A 21,023-nucleotide genomic window follows, 5' to 3' on the forward strand; every position below is an offset into this window, starting at 1 on the left:
CAAGCGCTTGAATCCTAGACAAGCTCGTTGGTCATTGTTTTTTGCCCGTTTTGAGTTTGTGATTTCATACCTTCTGGGCTCTAAAAATGTGAAGGCGGATGCTCTGTCTAGGAGTTTTGTGCCCGACTCTCCGGGTTTATCTGAGCCGGCGGGTATCCTCAAGGAAGGAGTAATTGTGTCTGCCATCTCCCCTGATTTGCGGCGGGTGCTGCAAAAATTTCAGGCTAATAAACCTGATCGTTGCCCAGCGGAGAAACTGTTTGTCCCTGATAGGTGGACGAATAGAGTTATCTCTGAACTTCATTGTTCGGTGTTGGCTGGTCATCCTGGAATCTTTGGTACCAGAGAGTCAGTGGCTAGATCCTTTTGGTGGCCGTCTCTGTCGCGGGATGTGCGCACTTTTGTGCAGTCCTGTGGGATTTGTGCTCGGGCTAAGCCCTGCTGTTCTCGTGCCAGTGGGTGTTGTGAATTCTGTGGCTGAATTCACTCCTGTGGTCACAAGTGGTACTGCAGCTTCTGAGCTTCCTCCCTCAGGTGTTCTGGTGAGCTCGTTGGCTGCTTTGTTATTTAACTCCGCCTGATTCTGTCTTCCTTGCTCCTTGTCAATGTTCCAGTGTTGGATCTGAGCTTCTGGATCTTTCCTGTGGCCTGCTGCTCTGCTTAGATAAGTGCTTCTTTGCTTTTGTTGCTACTTTTTCTGTCCAGCTTGTCAATTCGTTTTGCTGGAAGCTCTGAGACGCAAAGGGTGTACCGCCGTGCCGTTAGTTTGGCACGGTGGGTCTTTTTGCCCCCTTTGCGTGGTTTTTTGCTTTAGGGTTTTTTGTAGACTGCAAAGTTCTCTTTGCTATCCTCGCTCTATCTAGAATATCGGGCCTCACTTTGCTGAATCTATTTCATCCCTACGTTTGTCTTTTCATCTTGCTAACAGTCATTATATGTGGGGGGCTGCCTTTTCCTTTGGGGTATTTCTCTGAGGCAAGTCAGGCTTGTTTTTCTATCTTCAGGCTAGTCAGCTCCTCAGGCTGTGCCGAGTTGCATAGGTAGTGTCAGGCGCAATCCACAGCTGCCTTTAGTTGTGTTTAGGATAGGTTCAGGTATTGTGGTCTACAGAGATTCCACGTCTCAGAGCTCGTTCTATTGTTTTTGGGTTATTGTCAGATCACTGTATGTGCTCTGATTGCTGGCACACTGTGTCACTGGATTGCCTACATAACAGTACAAGGAGCCAACCTAATGATTCTCAATAGAGGGAAAAAAGAAGTTCTGACATCATTTTTTTTTCTCAGCTCTGTGTTCAGTCTTTTTTTTCCCCTAGACATTTGGGTGTTTCAGGACACAGGTGTGGACATGGATATTCAGGGTCTGTGCTCTTCAATGGATAATCTCGTTACAAATGTACAAAGGATTCAAGATACTATTGATCAGAAATCTATGTTAGAACCAAGAATTCCTATTCCTGATTTGTTTTTTGGTGATAGAACTAAGTTTCTTAATTTCAAAAATAATTGTAAGCTATTTCTGGCCTTGAAACCTCATTCTTCTGGTAATCCTATTCAACAGGTTTTGATTATTATTTCTTTTTTGCGCGGCGACCCTCAGGACTGGGCATTTTCTCTTGCGCCAGGAGACCCTGCATTGAGTAATGTCAATGCGTTTTTCCTGGCGCTCGGATTACTTTACGATGAGCCTAATTCAGTGGATCAGGCTGAGAAAAATTTGCTGGCTTTGTGCCAGGGTCAGGATGATATAGAAGTATATTGTCAGAAATTTAGGAAGTGGTCAGTACTCACTCTGTGGAATGAATCTGCGCTGGCAGCTTTGTTCAGAAAGGGTCTCTCTGAGGCTCTTAAGGATGTCATGGTGGGTTTTCCTATGCCTGCTGGTTTGAATGAGTCTATGTCTTTGGCCATTCAGATCGGTCGACGCTTGCGCGAGCGTAAATCTGTGCACCATTTGGCGGTATTGTCTAAGATTAAACCTGAGCCTATGCAGTGCGATAGGACTGTGACCAGAGTTGAACGGCAAGAACACAGACGTCTGAATGGTCTGTGTTTCTACTGTGGTGATTCCACTCATGCTATTTCTGATTGTCCTAAGCGCACTAAGCGGTTCGATAGGTCTGCCGTCATTGGTACTGTACAATCCAAATTCCTTCTGTCCATTACCTTGATATGCTCTTTGTCATCGTATTCTGTCATGGCGTTTGTGGATTCAGGCGCTGCCCTGAATCTGATGGATTTGGATTATGCTAAACGTTGTGGGTTTTTCTTGGAGCCTTTGCGGTGTCCTATTCCGTTGAGAGGAATTGATGCTACACCTTTGGCCAAGAATAAACCTCAGTACTGGACCCAGCTGACCACGTGCATGGCTCCTGCACATCAGGAAGTTATTCGCTTTCTGGTGCTACATAATCTGCATGATGTGGTCGTGTTGGGGTTGCCATGGCTGCAAACCCATAATCCAGTGTTGGATTGGAACTCTATGTCGGTATCCAGCTGGGGTTGTCAGGGGGTACATGGTGATGTTCCATTTTTGTCTATTTCATCATCCACTCCTTCTGAGGTCCCAGAGTTCTTGTCTGATTATCAGGATGTATTTGAAGAGCCCAAGTCCGATGCCCTACCTCCGCAGAGGGATTGTGATTGTGCTATCAATTTGATTCCTGGTAGTAAATTCCCTAAAGGTCGATTATTTAATTTATCCGTGCCTGAACACGCCGCTATGCGCAGTTATGTGAAGGAATCCCTGGAGAAGGGACATATTCGCCCATCGTCATCACCACTGGGAGCAGGGTTCTTTTTTGTAGCCAAGAAGGATTGTTCGCTGAGACCGTGTATTGATTACCGCCTTCTTAATAAGATCACTGTTAAATTTCAGTATCCCTTGCCATTGTTATCTGACTTGTTTGCTCGGATTAAGGGGGCTAGTTGGTTCACTAAGATAGATCTTCGTGGTGCGTATAATCTGGTGAGAATCAGGCAAGGAGATGAATGGAAAACTGCATTTAATACGCCCGAGGGTCATTTTGAGTATCTAGTGATGCCGTTCGGACTTGCCAATGCTCCATCTGTGTTTCAGTCTTTTATGCATGACATCTTCCGTGAGTATCTGGATAAATTCCTGATTGTTTACTTGGATGACATTTTGATCTTCTCAGATGATTGGGACTCTCATGTGAAGCAGGTCAGAATGGTTTTCCAGGTCCTGCGTGCTAATTCTTTGTTTGTGAAGGGATCAAAGTGTCTCTTCGGTGTGCAGAAAGTTTCATTTTTGGGCTTCATCTTTTCCCCTTCTACTATCGAGATGGATCCGGTTAAGGTCCAAGCCATCCAGGATTGGACTCAGCCGACATCTCTGAAAAGTCTGCAAAAATTCCTGGGCTTTGCTAATTTTTATCGTCGCTTCATCTGTAATTTTTCTAGCATTGCCAAACCATTGACCGATTTGACCAAGAAGGGTGCTGATTTGGTTAATTGGTCTTCTGCTGCTGTGGAAGCTTTTCAGGAGTTGAAGCATCGTTTTTGTTCTGCCCCTGTGTTGTGTCAACCAGATGTTTCTCTTCCGTTCCAGGTCGAGGTTGATGCTTCTGAGATTGGAGCAGGGGCGGTTTTGTCACAGAGAGGTTCTGGTTGCTCAGTGTTGAAACCATGTGCTTTCTTTTCCAGGAAGTTTTCGGCTGCTGAGCGTAATTATGATGTGGGCAACCGAGAGTTGCTGGCCATGAAGTGGGCATTCGAGGAATGGCGTCATTGGCTTGAGGGAGCTAAGCATCGCGTGGTGGTATTGACTGATCATAAGAACCTTACTTATCTCGAGTCTGCCAAGCGCTTGAATCCTAGACAGGCCCGTTGGTCGTTATTTTTTGCACGCTTCGATTTTGTGATTTCGTACCTTCCGGGCTCTAAAAATGTGAAGGCGGATGCTCTGTCTAGGAGTTTTGTGCCCGACTCTCCGGGTTCATCTGAGCCGGCGCGTATCCTCAAGGAAGGAGTCATTGTGTCTGCCATCTCCCCTGATTTGCGGCGAGTGTTGCAAAAATTTCAGGCGAATAAACCTGATCGTTGTCCGGCGGAGAGACTGTTCGTCCCTGATAGGTGGACTAGTAAAGTTATCTCTGAACTTCATTGTTCGGTGTTGGCTGGTCATCCTGGAATCTTTGGTACCAGAGAGTTAGTGGCTAGATCCTTCTGGTGGCCATCTCTGTCACGGGATGTACGTACTTTTGTGCAGTCCTGTGGGATCTGTGCTAGGGCTAAGCCCTGCTGTTCACGTGCCAGTGGGTTGCTTTTGCCCTTGCCGGTCCCAAAGAGGCCTTGGACACATATTTCGATGGATTTCATTTCTGACCTTCCCGTTTCTCAAAAGATGTCAGTCATTTGGGTGGTCTGTGATCGCTTTTCTAAAATGGTCCATCTGGTGCCCTTGGTTAAATTGCCTTCCTCCTCTGATTTGGTGCCTTTGTTCTTCCAGCATGTGGTTCGTTTGCATGGCATTCCTGAGAATATTGTTTCTGACAGAGGTTCCCAGTTTGTTTCAAGATTTTGGCGAGCCTTTTGTGGTAGGATGGGCATTGACCTATCTTTTCCTCGGCTTTCCATCCTCAGACTAATGGCCAGACCAAACGAACCAATCAGACCTTGGAAACATATCTGAGATGTTTTGTTTCTGCAGACCAGGATGATTGGGTGTCCTTTTTGCCGTTGGCTGAGTTCGCCCTTAATAATCGGGCCAGCTCGGCTACCTTGGTCTCTCCATTTTTCTGCAATTCTGGGTTCCATCCTCGTTTCTCTTCAGGACAGGTTGAGTCTTCGGACTGTCCTGGTGTCGATTCTGTGGTGGACAGGTTGCAGGAGATCTGGACTCAGGTAGTGGACAATTTGACCTTGTCCCAGGAGAAGGCTCAACTTTTCGCCAATCGCAGACGCCGTGTGGGTCCCCGACTTCGTGTTGGGGATCTGGTTTGGTTATCTTCTCGTCATATTCCTATGAAGGTTTCCTCTCCTAAATTTAAACCTCGTTTTATTGGTCCGTATAGGATTTCTGAGATTCTCAATCCTGTGTCTTTTCGTCTGACCCTCCCAGACTCCTTTTCCATATATAATGTATTCCATAGGTCGTTGTTGCGGAGATACGTGGCACCTATGGTTCCATCTGTTGAGCCTCCTGCCCCGGTTTTGGTGGAGGGGGAATTGGAGTATATTGTGGAGAAAATTTTGGATTCTCGTGTTTCTAGACGGAAACTCCAGTATCTGGTTAAATGGAAGGGTTATGCTCAGGAAGATAATTCCTGGGTTTTTGCCTCTGATGTCCATGCTCCAGATCTTGTTCGTGCCTTTCATGTGGCTCATCCTGGTCGGCCTGGGGGCTCTGGTGAGGGTTCGGTGACCCCTCCTCAAGGGGGGGTACTGTTGTGAATTCTGTGGCTGAATTCACTCCTGTGGTCACAAGTGGTACTGCAGCTTCTGAGCTTCCTCCCTCAGGTGTTCTGGTGAGCTCGTTGGCTGCTTTGTTATTTAACTCCGCCTGATTCTGTCTTCCTTGCTCCTTGTCAATGTTCCAGTGTTGGATCTGAGCTTCTGGATCTTTCCTGTGGCCTGCTGCTCTGCTTAGATAAGTGCTTCTTTGCTTTTGTTGCTACTTTTTCTGTCCAGCTTGTCAATTCGTTTTGCTGGAAGCTCTGAGACGCAAAGGGTGTACAGCCGTGCCGTTAGTTCGGCACGGTGGGTCTTTTTGCCCCCTTTGCGTGGTTTTTTGCTTTAGGGTTTTTTGTAGACTGCAAAGTTCTCTTTGCTATCCTCGCTCTATCTAGAATATCGGGCCTCACTTTGCTGAATCTATTTCATCCCTACGTTTGTCTTTTCATCTTGCTAACAGTCATTATATGTGGGGGGCTGCCTTTTCCTTTGGGGTATTTCTCTGAGGCAAGTCAGGCTTGTTTTTCTATCTTCAGGCTAGTCAGCTCCTCAGGCTGTGCCGAGTTGCATAGGTAGTGTCAGGCGCAATCCACAGCTGCCTTTAGTTGTGTTTAGGATAGGTTCAGGTATTGCGGTCTACAGAGATTCCACGTCTCAGAGCTCGTTCTATTGTTTTTGGGTTATTGTCAGATCACTGTATGTGCTCTGATTGCTGCCACACTGTGTCACTGGATTGCCTACATAACAGTGGGTTGCTTTTGCCCTTGCCGGTCCCGAAGAGGCCTTGGACACATATCTCTATGGATTTTATTTCTGACCTTCCCGTTTCTCAAAAGATGTCAGTCATTTGGGTGGTCTGTGATCGCTTTTCTAAGATGGTCCATCAGGTACCCTTGTCTAAATTGCCTTCCTCCTCTGATTTGGTGCCTTTGTTCTTCCAGCATGTGGTTCGTTTGCATGGCATTCCAGAGAATATTGTTTCTGACAGGGGTTCCCAGTTTGTTTCGAGGTTTTGGCGAGCCTTTTGTGGTAGGATGGGCATTGACTTGTCTTTTTCCTCGGCTTTCCATCCTCAGACTAATGGCCAGACCGAACGAACCAATCAGACCTTGGAAACATATCTGAGATGCTTTGTTTCTGCTGATCAGGATGACTGGGTGTCCTTTTTGCCTTTGGCTGAGTTCGCCCTTAATAATCGGGCCAGCTCGGCTACCTTGGTTTCGCCGTTTTTCTGCAATTCTGGGTTCCATCCTCGTTTCTCTTCGGGACAGGTTGAGTCTTCGGACTGTCCTGGTGTGGATACTGTGGTGGACAGGTTGCAGCAGATTTGGACTCAGGTAGTGGACAATTTGACCTTGTCCCAGGAGAAGGCTCAACTTTTCGCTAATCGCAGACGCCGTGTGGGTCCCCGACTTCGTGTTGGGGATCTGGTTTGGTTATCTTCTCGTCATATTCCTATGAAGGTTTCCTCTCCTAAGTTTAAACCTCGTTTTATTGGTCCGTATAGGATTTCTGAGGTTCTTAATCCTGTGTCTTTTCGTCTGACCCTCCCAGATTCTTTTTCCATACATAACGTATTCCATAGGTCATTGTTGCGGAGATACGTGGCACCTATGGTTCCATCTGTTGAGCCTCCTGCCCCAGTTTTGGTGGAGGGGGAATTGGAGTATATTGTGGAGAAGATTTTGGATTCTCGTGTTTCAAGACGGAAACTCCAGTATCTGGTTAAATGGAAGGGTTATGCTCAGGAAGATAATTCCTGGGTTTTTGCTTCTGATGTCCATGCTCCCGATCTTGTTCGTGCCTTTCATGTGGCTCATTCTGGTCGGCCTGGGGGATCTGGTGAGGGTTCGGTGACCCCTCCTCAAGGGGGGGGTACTGTTGTGAATTCTGTGGCAGAGTTCACTCCTGTGGTCACAAGTGGTACTTCGGCTGATTCTCTCTGGGAGCTTCCGTTTGTGGAGGAAAGTGGTACTGCAGCTTCTGAGTTTCCTCCCTCAGGTGATCTGGTGAGCTCGTTAGCTGCTTCTCTACTTAACTCCACCTAATGCTTTGATCCATGCTTCCTGTCAATGTTCCAGTGTTGGACTTGTGTATCTCTGGATCATTCCTGTGGCCTGCTGCTCTGCATAGCTAAGTGCTTCTTTGCTATTTGTTGCTATTTTTTCTGTCCAGCTTGTCTATTTGTTTTGCTGGAAGCTCTGGGACGCAAGGGGTGTACCTCCGTGCCGTTAGTTCGGTACGGAGGGTCTTTTTGCCCCCTTTGCGTGGTTTTCTTTAGGGTTTTGTGTAGACCGCAAAGTTATCTTTCCTATCCTCGTTCTGTCTAGAATATCGGGCCTCACTTTGCTGAATCTATTTCATCCCTACGTTTGTCTTTTCATCTTACTCACAGTCATTATATGTGGGGGGCTGCCTTTTCCTTTGGGGTATTTCTCTGAGGCAAGGTAGGCTTATTTTTCTATCTTCAGGCTAGTTAGTTTCTCAGGCTGTGCCGAGTTGCATAGGTAGCGTTAGGCGCAATCCACAGCTGCCTCTAGTTGTGTTTGGAGAGGATCAGGGATTGCGGTCTGCAGAGTTCCCACGTCTCAGAGCTCGTTCGATTATTTTGGGTTATTGTCAGATCACTGTATGTGCTCTGATCGCTATGCACATTGTGTTCCTGAATTGCCTATCACAACAAACACCATCACCGTCAAGAATAAGTACCGGTTGCCCCTGATTTCTGAGCTCTTTGATAGGCTACGGGGAGCAAGGGTATTTACCAAATTAGATCTGCGGGGTGCTTATAACCTGATTTGCATTCATGAGGGGGACGAATGGAAAATGGTGTTTAATACCAGGGATGAGCACTATGAGTATCTGGTGATGCCCTTCGGGTTCTGTAATGCCCCAGCCGTCTTCCAAGACTTTGTCAACGACATCTTCCGGGATATGCTCTCCACCTCGGTCGTAGTCTATCTGGATGATATTCTCATCTTCTCTCCAGACATTGACTCCCACCGGAGAGATGTTGGACAGAGTCTTCGACCTCTTACGGGCAAATTCCCTCTATGCAAAGTTTGAGAAGTGTATGTTTGAGCAGGAGTCTTTACCTTTCCTGGGCTATATCATCTCCGCCCAGGGATTGGCTATGGATCCTGCCAAACTACAGGCTGTGATGGACTGGCAAGAACCCCATTCTCTTAAAGCAGTGCAGCGCTTTATGGGGTTCATTAATTATTACCGCCAGTTCATTCCCCACTTCTCCACTTTGGTAGCTCCCTTGGTAGCCCTCACCAAGAAGGGAGCAAATCCCAAATTGTGGTCTGAAGAGGGCCAGAGCCTTCTCTTCTATTAAGTCTCATTTTGCTAGTGGAGCGCCCCCAGACGCAGGGCTGCGGGTTACTCGGTACCGGTCCTCTCTGGCTCTGTTCTGGGGTTGTCACGGTGGCTGGACCCGGTCCGTGACCCTGCTAAGGGGCGTCCAATAAAAGGGATGATGAAAGTCGGCTAAGGTTTCGTGACGCCACCTGTGGTATTCGGTCAGGGTGACCGGGGTCCACTGGGGTGATGTGATGGCAGCTAGATGGTGTACATTCCCACAGGTGAAGTGAGTCCCCAGGGCTTCCCAGTGGTGTAGGTGGCGATGGTGTGAGGTGCAGTCAATAACGAGGACACAGATTTGCAGTCTCTTTACCTCTTTACTGGTGACTTCAGGATCCTCAATCCAGAGCACTGTTAACAGGGCTGTCTGAGACCGGCCTGTCATGATCCCAATGGCAGGGGACCACAAAAGAACAAGCGCAAAAAACAAAACTAGCTCTAGGGTGATGGAAACTGAGCTGACCGCGATCCTGAACCTAAACACACAACTAGCAGTAGCCGGGGAACGTGCCTACGATGATTCCTAGACGTCTCGCGCCAGCCGAAGGATTAACTTCCCCTATTAGAAGAAACACAGACCTCTCTTGCCTCCAGAGAAACACCCCACAGAAATAGCAGCCCCCCACATGTAATGACGGTGAAATGAGAGGAAAACACATACGTAGTTATGAAAACAGATTCAGCAAAATGAGGCCCGCTAAAGCTAGATAGCAGAGGATACAAAAGTGAACTGCGCGGTCAGCGAAAAACCCTACAAAAAACCATCCTGAAATTACTTGAACTCATGTGCCAACTCATGGAACATGAGGAGTAATATCAGCCCACTAGAGCAACCAGCAAAAAGGAATCACATATCTGCAAGCTGGACTAAGACTAAAATTAAGCAAAACGTGGAACAGAAAAATCAAAACTTAGCTTGTCCTGAAGATAACAGAAGCGGGAAGCAGAGGTAACAAGACACACTGATTACATTGTTAGCCAGCGAGGAAATGACAAGAAGGCCAGGTTAAATAGGAAACTCCCATATCCTGATAGAACAGGTGGACACCAGAGACAGCAGAGAACACAAGTCACCCAGTACCATCTGTAACCACCAGAGGGAGCCCAAAAACAGAATCCACAACACCGGCTGGTCCGAAGGCACATCCAGAGTTCCCTTTGCAGGTGGAAATCGTTGCCTACCACTAGCGCCTGTGTGTTGTAGTGCTTCCCTGCTGAGCAGTCGGGATAGTCCTCACAACTTCTGTTCTCGTTCTTTCTCGTTCTTTCTATTCTTTCTATTCTCCGTCCCCCAAGTTTGTTTGGCTAGGACGCACCCGTTTGACGGGAAGGCTCGGAGCTATTCTGGGACCCTAGAGACGCCCCTCTTCACGGTTGCCCCCTATGTCTGCTTAGGTGATGTAAGGAAGACAGACAACCTATAATTAACTGTCCTGCGGTATTTGAAGTAAGGCATAAAGTCAGTTACTTCCTCGGTGTTCCGGTCACCGGTTACGCGCCTCAGTAGGATGTTGCCGTTCTCGGGGCACGACTCCTACTGGCTCTCCTTTGTGCTTGATCTCGTTTCTCACTGTCCACAATATCCTTCGCTTCGTGTCCTTTCTTTAGATGCCGCCGCAAGGTAGTGTAGGCGTGGCTCTGTAACGATCTGTCCTTGTCGCTAAGTCTCTGTCAGGTTCCCACGCCTGACAGGGACCCCCTCTGAAGTCTCCCCCGCAACACCCCCTGCCACGGGATGTTGCCTGGGCAAAACCCAGTCAGCTTCTGATTAACTTCCTATCCAACCCCTAGTTTTACCAGTGTGAGGAGTGGCCTAATAAATAAAACCTTTTGCTCCCCCTAGTGGCCGGAGTGTGAAGTGTAATGTGTGTTTATGATACCTGGTCAGATGAACTCCTTTAGTGCCATCAGACGTACCATCACTCCCCTTAGTGGCAGAGCGACACTACTGCAACGACCAGGTCTCTGGGGCGCTGCACTAGCGCTCCCATCCTACATCGTCCTGATGTTGATAAGCCGTTTATAATGGAGGTGGATGCCTCATCCGTTGGTGCTGGAGCAGTCCTCTTCCAAAAGGATGCTCAAGGTCGGAAGCATCCTTGCTTCTTCTCCAAGACCTTCACACCAGCGGAGAGGAATTATTCCATCGGGGACAGGGAGTTGCTAGCGATGAAGTTGGCTTTCTCGGAGTGGAGACATCTCTTGGAGGGGGCTCACTTTCCCTTTCAAGTCTTCACGGACCACAAAAATTTTGTTATATTTGCAAACAGCCCAGCGGCTAAATTCTCGCCAGGCCAGATGGTCCTTGTTCTTCTCCCGGTTCCTCTTCACCCTCCATTATGTTTTCTGGATTTCTACTGTAATAATTAAATTAAATCATTCTATCCAACATTTCTACCACTCACCTTTATACAGACGGTGGCGGAGGCTTAAGACCAGCTCTTCGTCTGAGATTATGCAAAATGATTACAAATATTACAGAAGGGGATCCAGCCTTCTGTGTCTGGGCGTGTTCCAGGGTCTTGTGGAGGGTCGGTGGGAGCGGGAACTTTAATTCAAACAGGGACATAATGTGTAAGTTATACTCATCATTTAGATGCTGATTTTTCTCTTTGAAGTCATTCCATGGGCCCAATGCAGCCAAGTAATGGAGTCACATAAATGACGGCGTTCACAAAAGTAAAACATTTAGAAAAATGGTGCGGCACACGGGTGCGGCATAAACCACCCTGTACAGTCTGATTCTACAACCTTTATCTGCTCCCTACATATTATCAATGAATCCTCAGTAGATTAGCAAGAAGCTGTGAGTCTCATGGCTCTTATAACAGACGTGAGGGGCGCTGGCAACTCCTTGCAATATTTGTGGCTGAATGCACACTGATTTCTCCCGCATTATCATGGGATACTATTTTGAGCTGAGAATAAATTTAATTTCATTGGTGGACGGGAACAAAACACCTAGTATAAGGAAATCCGACATGTCCTTTGTTCACTCATCACCAGCAGGCTCACAACAATACTTATGTTTCTGAAAACACACATATTTCAATATTTCAATATTTTTTAGTTATACTAGTTCCCTTAGCTTAAAGGTTTTTCTTGGTAAGAAACCTCTTTATGACCTATGACTTATCTATACGTTATAGGTCGCCTGCCTTTGTTTGATGCGGGCACCGGCACTGAGTCGGCTTCTTTTCTGGCATATGACAGCTGATTTCATCAGCTGACATGTGCCCCTAACAGCCGTGAGTGGAATCACATTTCACCCGCGGCCGTTAATATGTTAAAGGTCGCTATCAGACTTCAATAGCCGCCTTTAACATGGCAGCGCTGGAAGCACATCATTACACCCGCCCATCGTCGCCCCTGTTACATAATCGTGGGGTACCGATGGGTTGCCATGACAACCCGGGGTCTGCCCTGTGGTTGTCATTGCCGAATTGCTATGAGCGCCCCTCGTTAACATCACTATATTGATGGAAAAATAAAAAGGTTATGGCTATTGGAAGAGGGGAAGCCAAAAAACGAAAATGCAAAAACAGAAAAACCCAAGGTGGTAAAGGGGTTAAGGGCCTTTTAAGTGGAGACTGTAAAAATATAAAATCATAAAATTATAATTGTTATTTGATGTCATTTTGGTTTGTGCTAAAACTCTATAGATTGTGGAGTTTTACGTGTCCATTTGCCACCATTATCCTATAGGGGGGCTTCATCCCTGGGACCCTCATTAATTGCCATTGACAAAAACCTCATCTTTCCGTTGGACCCCACCAGGTATGCAGACATTAATCCCGGTCTACAAGTATTAACTCCTTCCTTCCCTAGCCCACCAGGACTGTAGACAGAATCCCTGGTGTCTAGATTAGATAAATGACAGTAACTCTCAATAGAGCCGTTTCACAGACGACCAGGGATCTATATATATAATTGTCTAAGGGGTACTTCCGTCTGTTTGACTGTAACTAACTAACTTCGGTAACGGAAATCCTGCATCGCTGAATCGCTGAATGGTCGCGGCCACCTGGGCGCGACCAATCAGCGACAGGCTTAGTCCGGCCGCGAATTGGCCCCTCCCTACTCTCCTCCAGTCTGTGCCCCTCCCTACCCCTCTCCAGTCAGTGTCAGTGTGTCGCCCCATCCCGGACCAACTTTTTACTATTGATGCTGCCTATGCAGCATCAATAGTAAAAAGATATAATGTTAAAAATAATTTAAAAATTGTGCTATTCTCACCTTCCGACGTCCACCGATGCGCGCGATGCTGCCACCAGCTTCCGTTCCCAGTGATGCATTGCGAAATTACCCAGATGACTTAGTGGTCTCGCGAGACCGCTAACTCATCTGGGTAATTTTGCAATGCATCACTGGGAATGGAAGCTCGCGGCAGCATCGCGCGCATCGGGATAGCTTCAGTGTACGCTGGAGAGTATATAGCTATTTTTGTATTTTAATTTTTTTTTAACAGAGGTATGGTGCCCACCCTGCTATATACTACGTGGGCTGTGTTATATACTGCGTGGGCTATGTTATATACTACGTGGGCTGTGTTGTATACTGCCTGGCTTCTACATACTACGTGGGCTGTTTTATATACTATGTGGGCTGTGTTATATACTGCGTAGGCTGTGCTATATACTACGTGTGCTGTGTTATATACCACATGGGCTGAGCTATATGTTATGTGGGCTGTGTTGTATACTGCCTGGCTGCTATGTACTACGTGGGATGTTTTATATACTATGTGGGCTGTGTTATATACTGCGTGGGCTGTGCTATATATTACGTGGGCTGTGCTATATATTACGTGGGCTGTGTTATATACTATGTGGCTGCTATATACTACGTGGCTGCTATATAGTATGTGGGCTGTGCTATATACTACTTGGCTGTCTGTGTTACATGGGCTGTGCTATATACTATGTGGCTGCTATATACTACGTGGCTGTGCTATATACTACGTGGCTGTGCTATATACTACGTGGCTGCCTGTGTTATATACTACGTGGCTGTGCTATATACTATGTGGCTGTGCTAAGCGCGACGTACATACATACATACATATTCTAGAATACCCGATGCGTTAGAATCGGGCCACCATCTAGTAGAAAGATAAACTCCTTTACAGCCGACACCACTGGGGATTTTATATCTATGAAGCCCCTCACTACATAGATGTTGATCGTCCCATCTCCAAGCCCAGACGATTGAGCCCAATCCACAAGGGTGTGATGACTTCATGTGTTCACCCTACAAAATATAGGAGGGTAATATAATGGATTACATACGGTGTAGACCCCCAAATTGCCACAAATCATATTGTAATGTCCTAGCCCAAACCATAGATATTGTTGAGCAGAAGATCTGTCCACATACTGAATAAAGTGAATATATAGAACGATGCCAATAGTATTTAACCCCTTAGACAGGACCTGTCACCGAGTCACAGTGGCCAGTGTCTGCTGTTATCTTATTCCCACTGCTGCTGAGTGGATTCAGGTTTTTTTCCTCTTTTTTTTTATTCTGACATATGGCTCCAGAGATTTGGGCCTTTTTATTTAATACTAATTTTCATGATCTTTCTAATGTGGCGTGTAGAGTTGAACGAATATGTTCGGAAACAATCGCAGAATCACAATTTGCCATATTTGTGCCATCTTGGTGCCCTATTCGTGCCGAATTTATATTTGACGATCATTTCCGAATATATTCGCTCATTTCTACTCCCATTGACTCCAATGGCATTCAGCTGTGTTCATCCAATATGGCGAAAACAAGATTGTAATCCAAACGGAATGTGGAAACATTTGCTAAATTCTAGTGGCGCGGCTCATTGATCCTTTGGGGAATTCTGTAGGAGGCTCAGTAGGACGATCCTGTGAGCTGTGACCCCTTGTGATAGACAAGGAACTGGAAAGATAGGAAGTACAATAGGGTCTTATCCGTAAAAAGGGAGGTGAAGGGCAGTTTTCTCACCTTCTGTGGCTTTCGAATCTCGACCCTTGTAAAACTTTATGAAATGGCTGCTGCAGATCCTCGCTCTGGAGAGACAGGTAAAAATGAAGGAACGTGGATTAAAATCTGCCGGTGGCCCAATGACGAGCAGGAGACAAGATCCGAAGAAATGCGCTTTATTTGTCAGTGCATTGTGAAATGACACACTTCTTCATGTGGTTTGTCCTGATGAAGAAGCGGGTCACTTCCGAACGCATTGACAAATAAACCACATTTCTACGGATCTTGTCTCCTTCTCATCATTGCGCCAAACGAGACAAATGACAATTACTCAGAGGAGCAGCAGAAACGCCGAGAAAACTGTGATTTCATCAAACTGAAAGCAAGCAGCCCAGTAAGTGATACATCGCTGGAATCAGGGACTCTGCCTCTACATTATGCTGCTCTCAGATGGGCAGCAAAAACCTGGTCATAGATTCCCTTTAAGGGGTTACAACTTTTTTCAATTCATAAAAATGTTTCCTGTGTAAGCTTAGACTATGTTCCCATGAAGAACTTTTGCTTTTTTTTCTGCAGTCAAGACCTGTTCTCTTGGCAGTGAAGACGCCGAGCGCAGAGAACGTGCCCTGTAGCGTTTTGTCATTTTCAGCGTTTTCTGTGCCAATGACGTGTACACAAGATTGCTCCCTCTAGTGGCAGCTTTCAGGATCTGAATTAATGCCCATATAAAGGCTTCAGTCCCTAATACAATATAGAAAAAAAATAACAGTTGAATTTCTTTAAAAAAAAAAACATTTGTGCAGAATCTCTCGTGTGTCCCTTCCAATTCTTTTTTTGGTTCTTACCTGATGAATGTTTGCTCGTGCAGCTTGCTTATTCCAAGCAGTTCTTGTTCCTGGCAGCTTCTCCTGGCTCGGTACCAAGGGAGGGCGGAATCGGTGGTAACTGATGTTAGAGCCAGGGATGGAATCTGTCTTCCACCAGTCGTCAAAGCAGAGGGAAAAAAGACAGATGTCAAGAACGTGTGAATATCTCACTCCATATTCACAAACATAAAGAAAAAAGTTTGGTCTGAAAGCCGTAGCCGGCTCATCAACCCCAGCCACCGGGCACGGGACTTCATCCAGACCGACGAGAAACAGCAATGAATGAAGATAGATGTCCCAGCTCCTTAAACAAATTCTTTTATTATGGACTCATTAAAACATGAAATGCGGCTTGATCCTCACAGTGTGGAAGAGCTCATAACCACCGACAGTTCAGCAACGCGTTTCGGTCTAAAGAGATCTTTTTCACAGCTAAATGAATTATGGTCACATGATGATCTTATAACCAGTATGCACCAATCACATTCCCAGTTTATATCACGTGATCACATATATCAAGGTCCTTAAATGATATATTTTCTCCTTTATCTTTAACAGTGAAGCATTCTACAAACTATTAAAACATTAACATGTATAACAATTAAAATGAAATAATTTTACATAGAACTATGCGGTCAGTATTAAAACACTAGAAAATATCCACCACAGAAAATACAAAACTCCACATCTGACTAAAGACATGGAGGGTATATCTGCATCTCCAGAGACACGGCTTGGCTGCAAAAAATCCTTTCACAGACAAGCTGGACAAGACAAAACATGAAAATGCACAGAACTATAAGGCCCACAGCATGTGGACAGCAAAAACAAAGCCAGAACTTATCTTTGTTGAAAAGCACAGCAAACAGGAGAGACCAGAAAGGGATGTGAATCCTCCAAAAACAATGGACAACTGGCACTGACTAAAGGATCAAGCAGGACTAAATAGCTGAGTCCAAATTGCAAAAAAGTGAACACACCTGATAAATGGTGCGATCCACAGACAGCAGCACTACCACTCATAACCACCGGAGGGAGCCCAAGAGCAGAATTCACAACACATAACGTTTGTGCAGCACTATATGGGGCAAGTGTCTGTATGGGGCCATAATCAACATTTGTGCAGCACTATATGGGGCAAGTGTCTGTATGGAGCATCTTATGGGGCCATAATTAACGTTTGTGCAGCATTGTATGGGGCAAATGTCTGCATGGAGTATCTTATTGGGCCATAACGTTTGTGCAGCACTATATGGGGCAAATATCTTTATGGAGCATCTTATGGGGCCATAATCAACATTTGTGCAGCATTATATTGGGCAAATGTGTCTATTGAGCATCTTATGGGGCCATTATTAACCTTTATGCAGGATTATATGGGGCATATTTTAATATGGAGCATCTTATGGGGCCCATCATAAACTTTATGGAGCATTATATGGGGCTCCTGATTCAATATGTATATTCAAAAACACTGAACCTACTGAAGTCTCAATTAATTTTACTTTTATTGGTATCTATTTTTACCTTTGACATTTACCGGTAGCTGCTGCATTTCCCACCCTAGGCTTATACTCGAGTCATTAAGTTTTCCCAGTTTTTTGTGGCAAAATTAGGGGGGTCGGCTTATTCTCGAGTATATACGGGGTATATATATATATATAGAGGTCTCAAGGACCTCTATGGTTACCATCCTGACGCATCGCCGACCCCCGATCATGTGACGGGGGTCGGCGATGACGTCATTTCCGGCCACCTGGCCGGAAGCGGTAGTTAAATGCCGCTGTCTGCGTTTGACAGCGGCATTTAACTAGTTAATAGGGGCGGGCAGATCGCGATTCTGCCCGCGCCTATTACGGGCACATGTCAGCTGTTCAAAACAGCTGACATGTCCCGGCTTTGATGCAGGCTCACCGCGGAGCCCTGCATCAAAGCAGGAGATCTGACCTCGGACGTACTATCCCGTCCGAGGTCAAAAAGGGGTTAATAATAATTTTTTTTATTTCATTTTAATTAAATTAAAATTAATAAATTAGTAATATTTAACCAATTCCTTGCAATTTTGATTATGCATCATCTTTTTTTTTCTTCCCCCTCCTTTCTTTGATTGAAAGTTCTCTGGCGGCATTTGTAGCATGGGGGGATAGTGAGATGATCAAATCTTTGTTTTATGTTTCTTGAGCAGGTTCGCAACCCCCAATTTTTTATATATTTTTTCTTTATATAATTTCTTCTTTTACCTCTTTGTCTGAACATATAAAAGAAAAAGAAAAATTATGAAAGTATACCAATTACTGATGTTTTTTTTTTGCTTGTAATGAGGTTAATAATGATAATCCGCAATTACCATGTGTCCATCATATGAACTTTGACACTGTTTGACATGTGATCTTTTCTGGCGCCAGATTTGAATGTGAAATCTATTTATACAGTATGTGATGACATTGTTACCCCGAATCTTCTCCTGAGGAAGAAGTCCTAGCGATTTCGAAACACGTTGAGAGAGAATAAACCACCATTTTTTTCTCTTCAATACATCTGGACATCCATCATTACAGCAGTGCGGATATTAACCACTAAACCTTCAGATTGAATAACTTGTGTTTTATTGAAATACAGTCATCCATTCCTTTTGTTGTAGTGTTTTTTTTTTTTCCTTTTTATTTCCTTATTTTTAGTCTCGGATTTTGCCTTTGACATTATATGCTGCTTTGAATAGGAGCAAAGGCATTGAATTGTGTTTTATTTTAGGAAGACAGGGCTTATTTTCTATTGCCCATAACTTTTAGGAAGGCCTAAATTTTTTTTTTTTTGATGCATGGATTTGCAATTTTTTTTTATATTCCCTTACAGATTCCATTCCACTGGGTTCTCCTATGCGGCACTGCATCTTCAGTTCTTAATAGGCAAATCCACCATCTCAGGCATTGTTCTACGTGCTCTGAAATATGGTCACGACTGCATCAATCGGTCATGCCTGAGCCCAAAATAGTAGAAACGAGGAAACGTGAGGAAACGTGCCAGGAAACTGGGAGTGGAGCTGCGAGTGAGCTCACCTCCAGGATTGAGTGCAGAAATCGGAGGCTGGAAGTCCGAGGTTGTGGGGGAACTGTATGCCGCACAACAGAAACCGGAGGGCAGGAGATTCCAAGTCTCCTGGCCACAATCACACCCGAAGGCACAGCAGCAGATTAGAGTCCGGAGTAACCACAAGAAGGGACACCTGTAAAAAGGCTTGAGATGCCTGCCATGCGGGTAGTGTCCACCTAAGAGGACAGATTGAGAGAGGACCTTTTGTGAAGTCTCAGGCAGCAAGGGACTGAGAATACAGCGCAGAAAGGAAGGCTTCCAACCCCACCTGGCTAGGGGGATTCCGAATCTCTTCCAGGATTCCAATGATCAACTGTAACCTGTACCTGACCTGCACCAATAAAAGGCAAAGAGACTGCAACCTTGTGTCCTCCAATTCTTTCCTGCACTTCACCATCTATCATCCTTACCAACTGCACTGGGAGCCCTAGGGACTAAGCTCTACCTGAGGGGAGCTATACCACCTCTGCTGCAATGCCATCATCCCCAGAGGACCCCTTTAAGCAGCGTCGGCCATCCCTGGCCGAGTACCACAGGTGCGTCACGAACACTACTGCAATGGTCCGGCGCCACGGACCGGGTCACTGCCACTGTGACCACCACTCTAAGAACTGTACCAACACGGTAAAGAGTACCCCACGGGCCTAGCGGGTGCTCCTATAGTCCAACACCCCTTGTCCACTTCACTCCTGCTGCCTGTGGTGGTAATCTCCCTCCTTCGCTGGCCACGGCATGGGATGACAGCAGCCTGGAGTGAGGTATCCAGTGGCAAGGTTGGGCTGTTACTGTGGCCCTGGTCCTTCTCCTCTGGATTTGCCTCCTGTGGGGCAGAAGCCACTGCTGGTGGTGGTGGTTGTGTGCTGCCTGATGGTGCCGAAGATGGGCCAGCCACTTCCTCACCTTTCCCCACTGGATCTATGTTGACCTCAGAAGCTATCTCCCTCTCTGTAAGGTTTGACTCAGTTCTGTTTTTAAACACAAATTTGAAAAAAAAAACTATTAAGATTTTCCCGCAAGAGCATGTGTAAAATGTGGTGTCCTGCATGCACTTATGGTCTGAGATCCTAAACGGGAGCAAGAAAATGAAGTCTATCGTAATAGATGTATTTTCTTTTGCGGGGGCTGCATCGCCATTTCTGGCCCGCTGCTGTCGCACGAAGCGGTACTGATCATGTAATGACATCAGTGACTGCAAAGTAACACGAGAAACGTATTAACTTTCAATCACAGTGTTTGGCTTTCAAAATGTAGGCTTCATTGTAATGAGGCCTGCTACTTAGCATGTGTAAAGTCTGAAATAGGCCACATATTACAAACAACATCACATATGATGGTTATGTTCATTGGTTACCTCATGTGGAACTTATAATAGTACTCTTTTATGATTGTACTTACTAATTTGCTGCTAGGCCTCACGAGGTCTTTCCTCAGAGTTGTGGAACATTTGGGTGCAGATTCGCCATCCTTACGTGCTCGGTCCTCATAATGTGCGTCACGTTGGTCCCATAGCTCTGGCCTCTCCTGAACCAGAACTATGAGCATCTCTACATTTATGTGTGTGGCCATGCTCCTGGACTCCGTGGAGGTGTGTTCCAGCATTTTTCTAGAGGTTGCCAGGGAAATGTGCATGCCAAAGCTTCCTGACAATGGATGATTCAATTTCCTGTCACCTGGAAATTGCTAGCGTATTTCTCAGAAGTCACACTGATGGTCCGTGTGGTGTCCGGTTTTTTTCGCACCCATAGACTTGTATTGATGAGACTCGGCTAACATACGCTGCAGATCGCTGCTTGCTGCAATTTCACTTACACGTATAATATGGCCGAGAAGAAAATCGGTGATGGGCGCTGCCCCATAGATTAACACTGGTCCGAGTGCTATGGGATTTTTTATCGCATAGCTCTCGTCCGTATTAAACATTAGTGTGACTCCGGCCTAAAGTGCACGTCCTGATAAAGACTCATCTTCTACAAGAACTTCAGTTTCCATTTCTTCCTTTCAGACTGTGGTCAACACAGCTCAGATTTATTTGGCCTCATTATAATGTTTTGTTGATTTGTATAATGTTGGAATGTATAGACTTTATTTTTGTGTGAGAATGTAGAATGAAAAAAAATATATAAATGAGATTCACTAACATGAATTACTACTTCTGACCGCTAGATGGGACTAGCTGAAAGCACATCAGAGTTAATACCATTGATGCGCTTTTGAAATAGTGGATGAATGGTACCAATGGTATTCACAAATGTGTTTTTGTGTGTTCTGACACCTTCCTATCACTGCAGCAATGCTCCGCATGTTCTATCATGGCGGTGATTCTGTACCTGTT

At 45.7% G+C, this 21,023-nt stretch overlaps 1 long non-coding RNA gene across 1 annotated transcript; it reads right to left on the reverse strand.

Annotated features, from left to right (window-relative positions):
• Positions 1-13,951: 13,951 nt before the first annotated feature.
• Positions 13,952-15,707, reverse strand: LOC138641777 (uncharacterized). Its single transcript, XR_011313943.1, has 3 exons — positions 15,581-15,707; positions 14,757-14,821; positions 13,952-14,030 (listed from the first exon to the last, which is right to left on the reverse strand). It is a non-coding gene; the product is annotated as an uncharacterized lncRNA (long non-coding RNA).
• Positions 15,708-21,023: the final 5,316 nt, after the last annotated feature.

Source organism: Ranitomeya imitator, chromosome 6 (assembly GCF_032444005.1).
Source record: "Ranitomeya imitator isolate aRanImi1 chromosome 6, aRanImi1.pri, whole genome shotgun sequence".
Classification (NCBI taxonomy): domain Eukaryota; kingdom Metazoa; phylum Chordata; class Amphibia; order Anura; family Dendrobatidae; genus Ranitomeya; species Ranitomeya imitator.